This window comes from Rattus rattus, chromosome 17, assembly GCF_011064425.1.
Source record: "Rattus rattus isolate New Zealand chromosome 17, Rrattus_CSIRO_v1, whole genome shotgun sequence".
NCBI classification, from domain to species: domain Eukaryota; kingdom Metazoa; phylum Chordata; class Mammalia; order Rodentia; family Muridae; genus Rattus; species Rattus rattus.
The window spans coordinates 42553718-42567637 of NC_046170.1; the positions used below are offsets into that span (position 1 = coordinate 42553718).

At 44.7% G+C, this 13920-nt stretch overlaps 1 protein-coding gene across 2 annotated transcripts in view; it reads right to left on the reverse strand.

The window, feature by feature from the left end:
* The window catches only part of Ankrd11 (ankyrin repeat domain 11), a 153222-nt gene that overhangs the window by 39540 nt on the left and 99762 nt on the right, over positions 1 to 13920 (reverse strand). The gene's annotated exons all lie outside the window — the stretch shown is intronic.

Here is a 13920-nt window from a genome sequence, read left to right on the forward strand (position 1 = left end):
GGCCACACACGTGTTTGGACTGGGAAAGAAGGTTTTCACTTTATAGAACTGTTTTACTTAATTAACAAACAAGATTTAAAAGCTAATCATACTTCACTGTAAACATGTGTGAAACTTTCAAAACTAAAAAGGGAAAGCTGAAAAAGTAATGCTGAAAGGTAGACACATCACACCGGACTCCACAGACTAGATGGAGCTGAGGATAATGAGTGACCTTGCAGCCAGACCTGTGTTCCCTCGAGTGACTGTGGCTGGTTATCTTGTGTTCGTTCGTACTGGGAACCAGTCACATGGAGACAATATGAGCCCAGTTCACAGCTGCATGGCACCCAGAGTGAGCCAAACATGTACAAAGTATGTAACAGGCCACTGTAACTGTGGAACAAAACAGGAACCGTCACCCTTGAGAAGACAGAAAGGCGGCTCTGAGAAGAGCTAGGGAGCACTGGGGAATAAAAACAAGAGCAGAAAGAATGCAGAAAGACTCTGAGACAACAGGAATACAGGCCTGTGTGTCAAAGGTGTGATGCTAAAAATAGCAATCTCAGGGAAGCCTGGAAACAGAGCAGGGCAGTGAGTCAGCAGACAGAGCCTCCAAGCTTAGCACTAGAGAGAGCACCTGGAAATGAGGGGGAGGCAGAGCACAAAGCCAGAGGCAGGCTGGAGGGAAGCAGCAGATGCGCTGCGGGGCTGAAGGCAAAGGGACAGACCCTAAGACGAAGTCACTTCACAGACATCCGCTAACTCAGTCTATAAACATGAACAAGGAAACCAAAGCTGTATGCAGGAGAAACTTGGAACAGAACACTGTTACTGAGCACTATGAATTCTGAGGACAGATATACCACGAAGCCATGTCTGTAATGCCACGGGAAGAAGCAAGTTCAGAAAGATGGGTGTAGTCGGAAGTCTACTGAGAGACTTGGAGGACTGCTTACAATAACAGGAAATCCGCACATAAAAGGGAAGCTCAGTATAGCCCATCTCTGTAATCCACACAGAAAAGGTACCTAAGAAAAGTCAGTGTTCATGAAGAAACCCTCAGCAAAATAGCCATGAGAGTATCCGAGACACTGTGGGGAACACTTTCAAGGACAGCTACATACAAGCTAATGGTGAGGTGAACTGGTTTCTTTCTGCGACTGGTGAGGCAGCAAACATGTCCCCATCACCGTCATCCCCGTTTCCTGTCTCCATCAGCACTCCCAACAGATAATACTATTCCGAATAGTATGCATGAAGAACAGATTTTTAAAAAATTACTACCACTTACAGACAAAAACTGCCTATGTAGGAAGAAAAAATCATAAGGAATCCATCAAAAACTCCTGGAAATAACAGTTCAGTAAGACAGTAGATAGAATACAAGACCAAGGCAGAAAATTCCAGTTTCTATGTACCTATCACTGTCAGGCAGGCAGAAACAAAGGCTCCAACCAAAACACAAGACTCAAATACAGAAAGGCTTTTTGTCTGGTTGCCTGGTTTTCCAAGACTGGCCTCAGTTTCCCAAGTGCCAGGATTAAAAGATAAAATTGTAAAAAGAGAAAATCCTTTTCTCCTAGGAAGACTAGAGGTAAGGAAAATTCTTAATTAGATACGACACCCAAAGCAGAACCCTAAAGAGCCACCACCACCCCAAATTATGCGAGCTTAAAATTTCAATCTATTGCTGTACAAAATACTTCGTATATAAAGGGTGAAAAGACGAAGCGTGAACAAGGACGCCAATGGGTCAGACAGCCGACTTGTGAGCGCAGTGAAGAACAACCGGACAAGCAATCCGTCTGAGTGGGAAGGAACAGGCGTGCTGCTAGCCTGATTCCCACCCGACACCAGTTAGAGAGAACACAAACTGAGAACGCGCCTCTACGAACCCGGCTGTGCAGCATTTTCTTAGTGACTGATAGGGAAGGTCCCGGCCCTTTGAGGAGAGACCAGACCACGGTGGGTTGGGGGTTAACCCTGGGCTGGTGGTGCTGGGTTCTCTAAGAAAGCAAGCTCAGTAAGCCATGAGAAGCAATACAGTAGACAGCACCCCTCCATGATCTCTCCATCAGCTGCTGCCTCCAGAACCCTGCCCTACTTGAGTTCCGCCCCAACTTCCTCTGACAATGTACTGTGATGTGGAAGCATAAGCTGAATAAACCTTTTCCTGCCAAACTTGCTGTTGGTCATGGTGTTTCCTTGCAGCAACAGAAACTGGTACTGGGGATGGCCACCTGGAAAGTGCAAATCACAACCACACACACCTGGAGCTCAAAGTGCTTGTCCTCTGACAGAAAGATTTGGGGTTGGTCCTCACGGCATGTGCTTTTTTTTTTTTTTTTTTTTTTTTTTGGAGCTGGGACCCGAACCAGGGCCTTGTGCTTGCTAGGCAAGTGCTCTACCACTGAGCTAAATCCCAACCCCTAAAATAAATTTTTAAGTAAGTATATTTTATGAATGAGAACCATAGTTTTAATAATGCTGTTAAGACTTGACTAATAACATTAAAATTTTAATTCTATAAAAGAGCGAGCATAGTAACCCTCAGATGTCGTCCATGAGTTAGACAGTATACCGGTGTAATGATGCAAGGTGAAGAAGACGACACAAGTTCAAGGCCATGCTGGGCTACACACTGTCGTAGTCTGGATAAGAATGGCCCCTACAACGGGTTGGGATTTAGCTCAGTGGTAGAGCGCTTGCCTAGGAAGCGCAAGGCCCTGGGTTCGGTCCCCAGCTCCGGAAAAAAAGAACCAAAAAAAAAAAAAAAAAAAAAAAAAATGGCCCCTACAAGCTCATACATTTAAATGCTTAGTCTCGGGAACGTTTGAAAGGATTAGAAAGATTAGGAGGTGTGGCCTTGTTGGAGGAACTGTATCTCTGGGATTTGAAGTATCAAAATTGCATGACAGACCCAGTGTCTCTCACTCAGCTCTTCAAGCTAGAATGTAGCTCTCTGCTGCTTCTCTAGCACCATCCCTGCCCACTGCCATGCTGTCCATGATAGTGGGGTAGGTAGGCAAGTCCCAGGGAAACCCTTGGAGGAGCTGCCTTGGCCATGATCTCTTCCCAGCAAGTATTCCCTACCAAAACAAATTAAACACATGAGCAGGGGGTTGAGGGATGGCTCTATAGTTTAGGAACACTAGCTCCTCTGCCAGAGGACTCAGGTCGGAATTCTAGCACCCACATGGCAGCTAACAACCATCTATAACTCTAGTTCCAAGGCATGCAACCCCCTCTTCTGGTTTCCGTGGGCATTAGGCAGGAGCGTGGTGTACATATACATCTGCAGGCAAAATACTCATACACATAAAATAGATATGGAATCTCTAAAAACTGAAAAAGAATGAAGGTAGCCACATGCCTGACCTGACCCTGTGTGATCAGTGGCAGGGCACAGCAGCTTGTCCTCACTGACACTATAGCCATGACCTCATACAGCTTGCAAAGTCAGAATCCCTGGACCCCCAGAACCTGCAGTCATCAAGCTGCGCTGGCTAGGGCTGAACTGTCTGCTTCACACAATCAACCGTTCACACGCCTTGCAGAGTGGTAAAGTTTTAAACAAAGACTTAATCTACAATGCAGTGTGCCCATGGGGCTGAGTTAGGGTCCTCATGACAAGGAAGCACAGTGTCCTTCATGGTAGGAAGAAGGCCATAGTGTCAAGGAAAAATAACCTTTATTTACTTGATGTAACTGCTGTCTCCAAGGCTTACTACCCCCATTGTTGACCTAGGCCTAAGCTTCTCGTCTCCATACAATCTATGTAGGTCCAGCATGTTTTTAGTGTCAGAGATTTACTGCTGAATATGCTCACCCTTTCTAGTTCTTTGTGAACGCTTGCTGGCTGGCTTAGCTGAGCTGTTCTGGCACAACCCCCTTGCAAACTGACTGTCTCAATCTGCCTTCTCTGGGCTTCTCCTGGATTGCTCTGCTTGGCCTCTGGTGAGATGTTCTAGTTTTCTGGCTCACTCTGCGTTCACCTGCATATGGTGTGTTCTTTCTCTGCAACCTGTCCTTGTACAGCTCTTCCAGTAAACCGGCCTCCTTTTTGTACTGCTTCCCTTTCCTCTCTCTTCAAATCAAGGTTGGGTATAGCCTACTCTGTCAAATCTTTCTCTGATTCATCACTTTGCCTGCCACTCAACTAGACATCACTTTCAAACATGGGTGCTTCCTTCTACAAACTAACTTTACCTTCACTGTTTGGGATTAAAGGATTGTACTGAGCCACACCACAACTAGAAACAAGTTGTTTTCAGTAAATAACACAATCTCAGAGTTCACTGTGTGATCAAATATTCTGCAACAGGGCCTTCTGAAACCTGTATCAGATACCACATAGCACCTATTCATAAGAAATAAGTTATGAAAGCGAATCTGAAGTTAATGCAGGAAGAAGGAACTGCAGTGGGCAGGACTCTGTGGCTATGCTTACTGCCATTCCAGTGAGTAATCAGTCACTACCGTCACTTGATTCTTCAGCTCTAGTTCCCTGCGGCTTGAGGCTAAAATTCATTCTCTCTCTCTCTCTCTCTCTCTCTCTCTCTCTCTCTCTCTCTCTCTCTCTCACACACACACACACAGTTCTCTTTGCATGAATGATGGTGCTCCTAGTTGCATTACAATTATTTTCTGAAACTTCTACATGTTAAGTCAATCAAATGAATGTCCTTTAGAGCCCTGATCCTCTAAACTTAGGAGTGACAAGATACAGCTTGATGGGAGGATGGCAGATAGAAACTGGCACTGGGATTCTCAGTCTTAGAGCTTGTATACTGTTTAGAAATCCTGGCATGCTAAAGTCTGGACACTCCAGGGTGGACTCAGGCACGGAAGCCTTAAAAGCCCCTGCAAAGCCCAGGCAGTTTCCTTTTTTAGTGACAGAAAGCAAAATAGGTTCTTAGTATCACTTATAAGATTCTTTTTCCAAATCAAATTTGTTTCTAAACTTCCTACTGTGATGATAGTTCACAAAAGAAAAAAACCGACAGTGACATGCTCCTTGCTTGACCTATGAGATCCCTAAGGCACCTCCTCCTACATATCACACTCACGCTTGTTTAGACTAAGAAGGCAAGACAGCTCTCTACTGGAGAATGAAGTCTCAGAGAACACCACACTTACCCTCCACAGACAGCCCTGGGACAGTAAAGTCATGTGCTCTCCAGGAGTGACCAATTTCCCAATCTCTAACTTTTATTTATTTTTAAGATTTATTTAATTATACATATGAGTACTCTATTTGCATGTATGCCTGCATGACAGAAGAGGGCCTTGCATCCCACTGTAGATGGTCATGACCTACCAAGTGGCCGCTGGGAATTGAACTCAGGACCTCCAGAGCAGCAGTAAATACTGAATCACTGAGCCATCTTCCTAGCCCCATTTCTAATTTTTATAAAGACAGGTTCATGTTCCCTTGGAGCTACACAATAAAAAGGTAGGTCCTCGTAAACCATAAAGCATAACGGCTCCCAAGAGGCCATGGTGCGGAGTGTGGGAGGCAAAAAGAGGAGAGCACCAAGTCATAGCTGAGTGGGATGCCTCTGGGTTCAGGTCTGAGCACAGGGTTCTCAGAGGCAGTGGCCGGATCTGGAGGCCATAGGCCACCGGGGGTCAAGACAGCTGGCTTTGCTTTCCCGGCTTTCCTGGTAGATACTGTGATGTACAACAGAGACAAACACTGCTGTCCCTGTTTGCTTATAAACAAAGTAACTGCATAAAAGTTCCAGTTTCTTTTTACTCTTTATTATCTACTGCAGAGCTCCAGTTCTGTTTTGTTCACACTACAACAGCTTCTAAAATCCTGAGCATAATGGTGTCTCAATTACAGGCACTACAATACAATCCCCGGTACATTCCCACACACTACTAGAGGTCCTCTGGGCCTGTCTCTCAGAGGTACAGGGTCATCCACCATGGTGGAGTTGTCTAAACTCTTCATTCATTCATTCCTGGGCTTTTGTTCAGTATTATTTTTAGCATGTTAACTATCCATTAATTAGAGTAGCCTTAAGTTTCCAGGAATATTGAATACAAACGTTAATACCTTTACCTCAAATGTAAAAAATAAGAAGGAAAAGAAAAAAGTTTTCTTTGTTAACTTCTTGTGTTACGTTGAAGGTGTACGTGTCACTCCACACCTGTGGGGGTCAGAGGTCAGTTCTTTCCTTCTACTGAGATCCAAGGTAGGTCATCAGTGTCCCTCACAAGGGCACTAACTGCAGTCACGGCATCCCTGCCCTGAAGATGGATTCCTTTTGCTTTGTAATACACAGGTGTGGTTCCTACATGGCTAAAAACTGGTTTGTTTTTAGCAATGAATAATATTCTATCGTCTGGCCATGTCACTGTTTGGCCATTCACCTGCTGGATCTCGGCTGCTTCCAATTCTGGCAATTATGAAGAAAGAAGCTTTCTTGAAAGTCTTATGAGAACACAAAACACCAACTAGAAGATATGTATCTATCATCACCTGAAGAATATCACTCTGTTAGCTGCCTGTGCGAGCTTAAGCCTGTGTGCAGCAATGTTGCAAACAGAGACACTCTTTTTCTCATTATGAGATACATGTTTTCAAAAACAATGGCCAGCTTGCTGTCAGAAATGTTTAGGTCTCTGTCTATAAAATACAGAGATAAAAAGGATCAGAATCACATCCTCACCTTCTGTGAGCCTTCCAGCTGTCTCTCAGGCAGGAGTACCAGACGAACTAACTAACCCCTAGTGTGTAAGTTACTAATGCAGCTGGACTGCTGGCCTCAACTTCACTCAGACTCCAAGACAGAAGGTGGTTTTATGATGTCTGTCTTGAGATAACTTTTACTTCCTACTCCATACAAAAGCCTTGCCTTTGCTTCTATGCTGATCCCGTCTCCCCAGTCACTTCCAGCATGCTCAAAAATGGGTCACTCATGGCAGTGGCTCAGTAACAGTGCACTGGGACTCACTATAACACATTAGATTTTAGATTCCTAAACAAGGCAGTGGGTTCTGTGGGCTGCCACATATACAAGAATGCTGGAGTGAAGTCAGGTAGACAGTGCTGACTGAAAGTTCTGTATCTTCAATGAGTGACCTCACACTTTAAAGACAGTTTGGTTTTGGGAAGACATTAATAGGGATGGGATCAAATACAAGCCCAAAAATCTGATTTTTTTTCCCCATGTTCATTGTTATTCTTTTTTTTTTTTCATCTTTATTAACCTGGTATTTCTTATTTACATTTCAATTGTTATTCCCTTTCCTGGTTTCTAGGCCAACATCCCCCTAACCCCTCCCCTCCTCTTCTCTATGGGTGTTCCCCTCCCTATCCTCTCCCATTACCGTTCACTGAGGGTTCAGTCTTGGCAGGACCAAGGGCTTCCCCTTCCACTGGTGCCCTTACTAGGCTATTCATTGCTACCTATGCAGTTGGAGCCCAGGGTCAGTCCACGATAGTCTTTGGGTAGTGGCTTAGTCCCTGGAAGCTCTGGTTGGTTGGCATTGTTGTTCATATGGGGTCTCGAGCCCCTTCAAGCTCTTTTCAGTCCTTTCTCTGATTCCTTCACACGGGGTCCCATTCTCAGTTCAGTGGTTTAATGATGGCATTCGCCTATGTATTTGCTGTATTCTGGCTGTGTCTCTCAGGAGAGATCTACATCCGGTTCCTGTCAGCCTGCACTTCTTTGCTTCATCCATCTTATCTAGTTTGGTGGCTGTATCAAAAATTTGATTTTTACAAAGACAGGTTTATTTGAATTTCTGTATTTTCACTAAACATGTCAGTTCATATCATCTGATTTGATTACAGAAAACAAGTACTGTAATTTCAAATGCATATTATTCAATTAACTATTATCTTGCTTATATAACATTTTATGCTTACTAATCACTTTTGCCCACATGATGTGGCTAGAACTATTTCAGAGAGAGACGTGAGACTCCACAGGAAATCCAGCAACCAGAACCAGGACTGGAGGCCACAGCACGATAGCCACACAGTCCACTTCTGCCTACTGAGAAGGTCCTTCACACTCCACAGTCCAATGCCATACTAAGAACCGAAACAAACCTGAGGTAAACAAACTCCAAAGTTCTAAAGTCCCAGGTGCCAAAACCACACGGTATTTATAAATCAATTTTTACAACTATTTCAGAAATCTGTGTGAATGAACACAGAATGAGTGTGTACACACACACACCTTTTCCTTTTAGAACAAAGTAACAAAGTGAATGTGTGTGTATGTGTGTTCAAACATGATAGAAAGGACGGACACCCTGCTTTATCAAACTCCATCTTTTCAGATCATATTTATTTATATCATATTCTGCTAAGCAGGGCGTCTCATTGAACCTGGAGCTGGGCTAAAGGCCAGCAAGGCCCAGCGTCCTCCTTTGTCCCACAATGCTGCAGTTACAGCAAGTCTCAGCTTCCTACAGAGTTTCTAGAGCCAAACAAATCCTCACGCCTTACAGCAAGTGCTCTTAAGTACGGAGTACTCTAGCTTCTCTAACGTTTTCTATAAAATGAGTTCAGTACCAAAAAACCGTAAGGAACAGTACAGCCCGAGGAGCCAGCCCACCGCTGAGGCTCAGCACTGCACATCCACTATTGTCACTTCTTTCCTGACATTGTTTCCTATTTTGATTCTCAACATTCAAAGGCTACATATTACATGGACCCTCATGCTTTTCCAACTTAACTCTGGGTGATAGACATATTTCTGCTCTGTAATGATTGTGGTGAGATGTAATGTCTGAAAAATGCCCATTCTCCTGTTAACTAGCAACTGTTTCTTCACAACTTTTGTTACTACAAAGGAATGGTATGAATATCTGTGCACTTGTGTGTTTGTGTATGTGTGCGCGCGCCCGCGTGCATGCATGCATATGTGTGTATGTACAAACTCGTGCGCCCACGCCCGTGCACGCAATATGGTAGGGGTGGTACGTATACGTGTGGAGGTCAGAATTCACCTTCCAGTGTATTCCTCTATTGCTCTCAACCTTACTTTTGAGACATTTGTCACTGAGCCTGGAACTTACTCAGCTACACTGCCCAGTCAATGAGCCTGCTTCGACCCACCACCTCGCTTGGCTTTCCCACTTTGGACCAGAACAAGTGTCTTTTGATATAAATTTACCAAAAGATTAGGAAGTTTGTAATCCCAGCACTCATCACAGCTGTTGTGAAAACAGCCTGGGCTACAGAGGTCTAAGCCAGTCTCAGAAATACCAGTGATACCTGAGGACAGGAGGGGTCAGGCTAATCAACAGGAAAGGCAAACAGTTTTCACTTCTGTGGAATGTGATCAAGAAATAATAATAACCAACTTTAAATAAGAGTTACAAATTCAAGGTAAGCTCTCTCCATGGTAAAAATAACTAAAATGAGGAGTAAATCAGGGTCCAAAGCTCTGAAAACCCCCAAATTATATAGGACACCCGAGGGTGGAGACGGTGGTGGTGCACGACTTTAAGTCCAACACTCGGGAGGCAGAGGCAGGTGGGTACCCGGCCGGCTGGGTCTGCATCGAGAGATTAAGGACTGCCAGGGCGAGGGGGGAGGAGGAGGGAGGAGGGGAGGGAGGAGGAGGAGGGACAGAGGCTGAGGTAAGAGAAAAGGAAGATACCCACAGAAGAAAGCCTTTCACAGGATGGACCCAGAGTGTTTACTCAATTCTAAGGGAGTTTACAACCAACAAAGGTTTAAAAAGTCATTCTGTCTTAAAGTATATAGCCAGGAGGGATTTCTAGATGACAGCCCGATGACGTGTGCAAAGACCAGTTTGCTTTTCAAATCTAACTTCATATAGATTATAATTTTATTAATCTATATACAGATGAAGACAGTTATAATAATAAATGATACCAAATTTAATATATTTAATCAAGAAAGTATAACTCATAGTCAAGCATCTTGAAGAAAATGTTGTTTATATGAAATATTGCTCCCAAATTTGAGGTTTCCATGGTAAAGGGCTCAAATCCAGTTTTTCGCTCACGGCTAGATGGCACAACTAACAAACGACACTGCTGCTGCTGCAAGTGTGGGAAGCAGGAGTGGCAAGTCTCGGGGTTCTACTTCTCACTGTACTAAACACACAGTAGGGCGTCTTGACTGGGCAGAGTAGTAATCAGGCAATCAATCAGAAGAAAGCAGGTGCCGTAAGAAACATGGCAAACGACAGATGCTCACAGGTCAGAGGGAAGTGTGTCGTCCTGTGAGCAGATGCCACAAGCAGCACTAGGCTCCCAGAAGGACCGTGTGGGCTGTCAGGCTTGTCGTTATAGCAACAGCTCTAAGCATATGTGCAGCGACACCAGCTGATTGCTGAAAGCTGCAAATAGAAGATAATGGCATTAAAATAACAAAGATTTCCAGAGTAAAGTAAAGATCCCCCTCCATCCCTCCTCTCCAGCCGCCACTGTCCAGCAGAGCAGTAGCATGAAGTCTGCAGTCTGCGGCCCACAGATGCCGAATCATCTGCACAAGGACACACCTACAAAGCGTGCCACAGTGACTGCAATCCTATACTGGCAGGTTACTGACAGGAAACGGCCAAGCCTGGCAAGAGCAGGGCTCTCTGGGCCCACTCTAAAGGCTTGCTCGTCACTGGCCTCCCACATACAGTCCTTCCCCTCAGTCTTCCCAGCTCTCAGCAGCTGGGTTTCTGCTCAAGACAGGGCTGACAGGTAAGTCAGTCTACACAAGCCAGCAACAACTGAAAAGAAAAGGCACGGGGTCTGCCCAAGCAAAGGGTCAGGAGAAGCGAGCAGAAGACTATTGCGTTCTGGGAAAGCAGAGCAGCCAATCACAGTTTGGAATTGATTTCTGCTTTGTGGGAAGGGGATGGAAATATGGAGGCATGCAAAAGGGTGCAGAAATGGCAGAGATGGCTGCAGGCAGACAGAAGCTATTCCTGTGACAGCTTCCTCCAGGTGATGCTTGTCTAGCCTACTACCATTCTCTTCTTCCAGCCCACAATGCTAAGAAAAAAAAAAATTTTTTTTTTAAATTTCACTTCTGTCAAATTTTTTAGGCTTCACCCAGAAACGAGGCAGACACTACAACACCTGCTGCCTTTACAGCTTTCCTTGGTGGACAGGGTAGGCACAGGTGCCGTGGCTCCCATGTGCGGTGCTGAGAAGACCATCAGCCATCCACGCCCACCTCGTGGGTGGAATCAGAACTCACACTCAAGCCGTGAGTGAGGCTGAGCAGCAGGGCTCTTCCGCGCTGGGCTCTCACGCCCTGAACTGACATCCCTACAGCAAAGTCAAACTTGGTATTTCATGTTGTAAAGTATATTTATTGGTCTGAACAGATGCATTTATTCATTATAACAAAAAATAAATACTATTCCATGGAACATACAATTTCTTGTTCAAGGGCTGAGAAAAGGCATAGAATTTGCTGGCTAGTTTTGTCAACTAACACAACCAAGAGTCCCCTGGGAAGACAAGATCAACAAGGAATTGTCTAGATTAAATTTTGGTCAGTGGGCACTCTGGTATTTAAAAACAACAATAAGACGTGCCTCCGTGACTGTTGTGTATGTGCACATGTGTTCAGATACCCAAGGAAGCCGAAACAAGGTGTTGAGTGGCCTGGAGCTGTAGTTACAGGCAACCATGAGCTGTCAGATGTGGATGCTGGGAACTGCTAAGGAGTGAGTACTCTGTAACCTGAGCGACGTATTTCATGGAGAGAGAGCAGCTGAGCCAATAGCAGTATGCAGCACCTACAGCCAGTTCTCTGAAGGACTGTAATTAGGTACCAAGCCAACCTTCCCCCTGAAGTTGCTTTTATCAGGGTACTTTATCACAGCAAAAGAAACAAAGCTAAAACGAGAATAAGCAAAATTGTACTTAGTCATTGTGATGGCTATTCCTGGTTGTCAACTTGACTGTATCTGGAATGAACAACTCTGATCCGGAAATGGGGGGCTTACCTGTGATCCAGACCTTGACACTGGCAGACAAAGGCTTTTGATCTGGATCTTAAAGCACAGTGGCCATGAAAAGCTTAGGCCCAGGCAAGGTGGCCCACGCCTTTAATCCCAGGACACAGAGACAAGCAGATCTATGAGTTCAAAGCCTGCCTGGGACAGAGCAAGTTCCAGGAAAAGAGAAAGGAGGCGAGGTAGTGCACACATTTAATCTGGGCCACATCTTCTGCTGGAGGCCCAAATAAGGACAACGGAAAAAGGAAGGGTTTGTTTCTATTTGCCTGCTTTCAAATACTCAGCACTGCTGGGACCTACTGGATTCTTGGACTTCGCATTCACAGCTGGGTTGGTTGGACGGCAGACTAAGTCATTCTAATAATTTCCTTTAATATACAGAGATATTCTATAAGTTCTGTGACGCTAGAGATTAATATACTCATAGTTTCTTTCTGCAGTGAATCATCCCCAAATGGGAAGTGAGAGAAGAAAAAACAAACTAGGCTCCTACCAACTGTCTCAAAGGTTTATAATTTATGTGCAAATAATATCTATGAGCCCTTAAAAAAAAAAAAAAAAAAAAAAAAGGACACTGTTTCCAAGATCCAGCTATGTACACTGCACTTGTGGCAAATTGTTCCAGAGTGGGAGAAATAATCTCCAATAAGCAATATATTCCATGGATTGTGTACGTACACATGCCCAAGAGTACAAGAGAATAAAATAGAGAGACTATGTTAATTGGAGAGAAAAGGTAAATACAAAAGTCTCCCAACTTGGACTGATCGCCTGCTTTGGAATTTCACTCTAGTCAGAAGTATCTGATCAGTGTGTGCTAGAGAAGCATTCCTAGCCATGAGCTCCCATCACAGACAGAGGTCAAAGTGCATTCTGAAGGAGCCCTAGTTTCTAGTTAAGAAAGAAGCCGGCAGTGAGATGTCTCCACTGTGTCCTGTGCGTTTGCTCGTCATGCCCTATGCTTTGCTAACAATGTAGGATTCCCTTTCCTCCAACTAACTGTGGTCGACAGGAAGCAGGGATACAGGCTCTCTGGAGACTATGGCTGGAGGATCTCCAAATCTGCCACAGAGCCTGAGGAGAGCCTGCAGACAGACAGACTTTAGCTCCACTAGCCCTTCACAGGGGCACGGACACTCTACCATTCACTCAATGGCTAAAATGGGGAGCAAGAAAATTAATGTGCCCGTCTTTTCACCTACAAACTTGGGGTGGGAGGAGACACACTGGGGAGAGGGAAGAGACAAGATCACTATGTTCTAAACCCTTAGGAGGGTTTAAGTGTGCTCTATGGAAAACAAGCAGAATGCCCTGAGTGCACAGTACACATCGGCAACTATAATTAATGGTAGCTTCCCAACCCCCTTAGGTCACTGACTAAGGGTTAACGATCCATTTCAAATTACATTTACATGGTGCTTTATTTTGTATGTTATTTTTTTCAAAGCCTCTTAAGTAGCCTCAGCAGAACAGATGGCATTATTTCCTCATTACAAATGAAAAACCTGGAGCTGCGACAACGCACACACCCTCACCTCCAGGCAACAGCACCCAGTGGAAGCTGCTACCATCAGCATACACCTTGCTGACTCCCATGTGTCTGTCTGAACAGAAAGGTTTGATCTAGAGGTTGAAAACATTCCATCTTCCAAGAAAAATCCTGCTCCTCCTCTCTTCTCCAAAGGCTGCCTCTGCATGGTGAGGAGCAGCTCCTGGTAACTAACATCTCAGAGGTCAGATAGGGCTGATGAAGGCTAGCTAGGTCCACCACAACGTATGGAGCTACATGGGATTTACAGATTGAATAGGATACGGGCCATTACACAGACTTAAGTAGGGGGTGAGAGGTGTCACGAAGCATCCCTGACCATGAATGCTGAGCAACTCTGGGAGTTTTTATCTTCATCTTTTAGGAACACCGAACAACACTTCTTGGATTTGATTAGAAAGCTCAGTGGAGTAAAAGTGTGGAAGT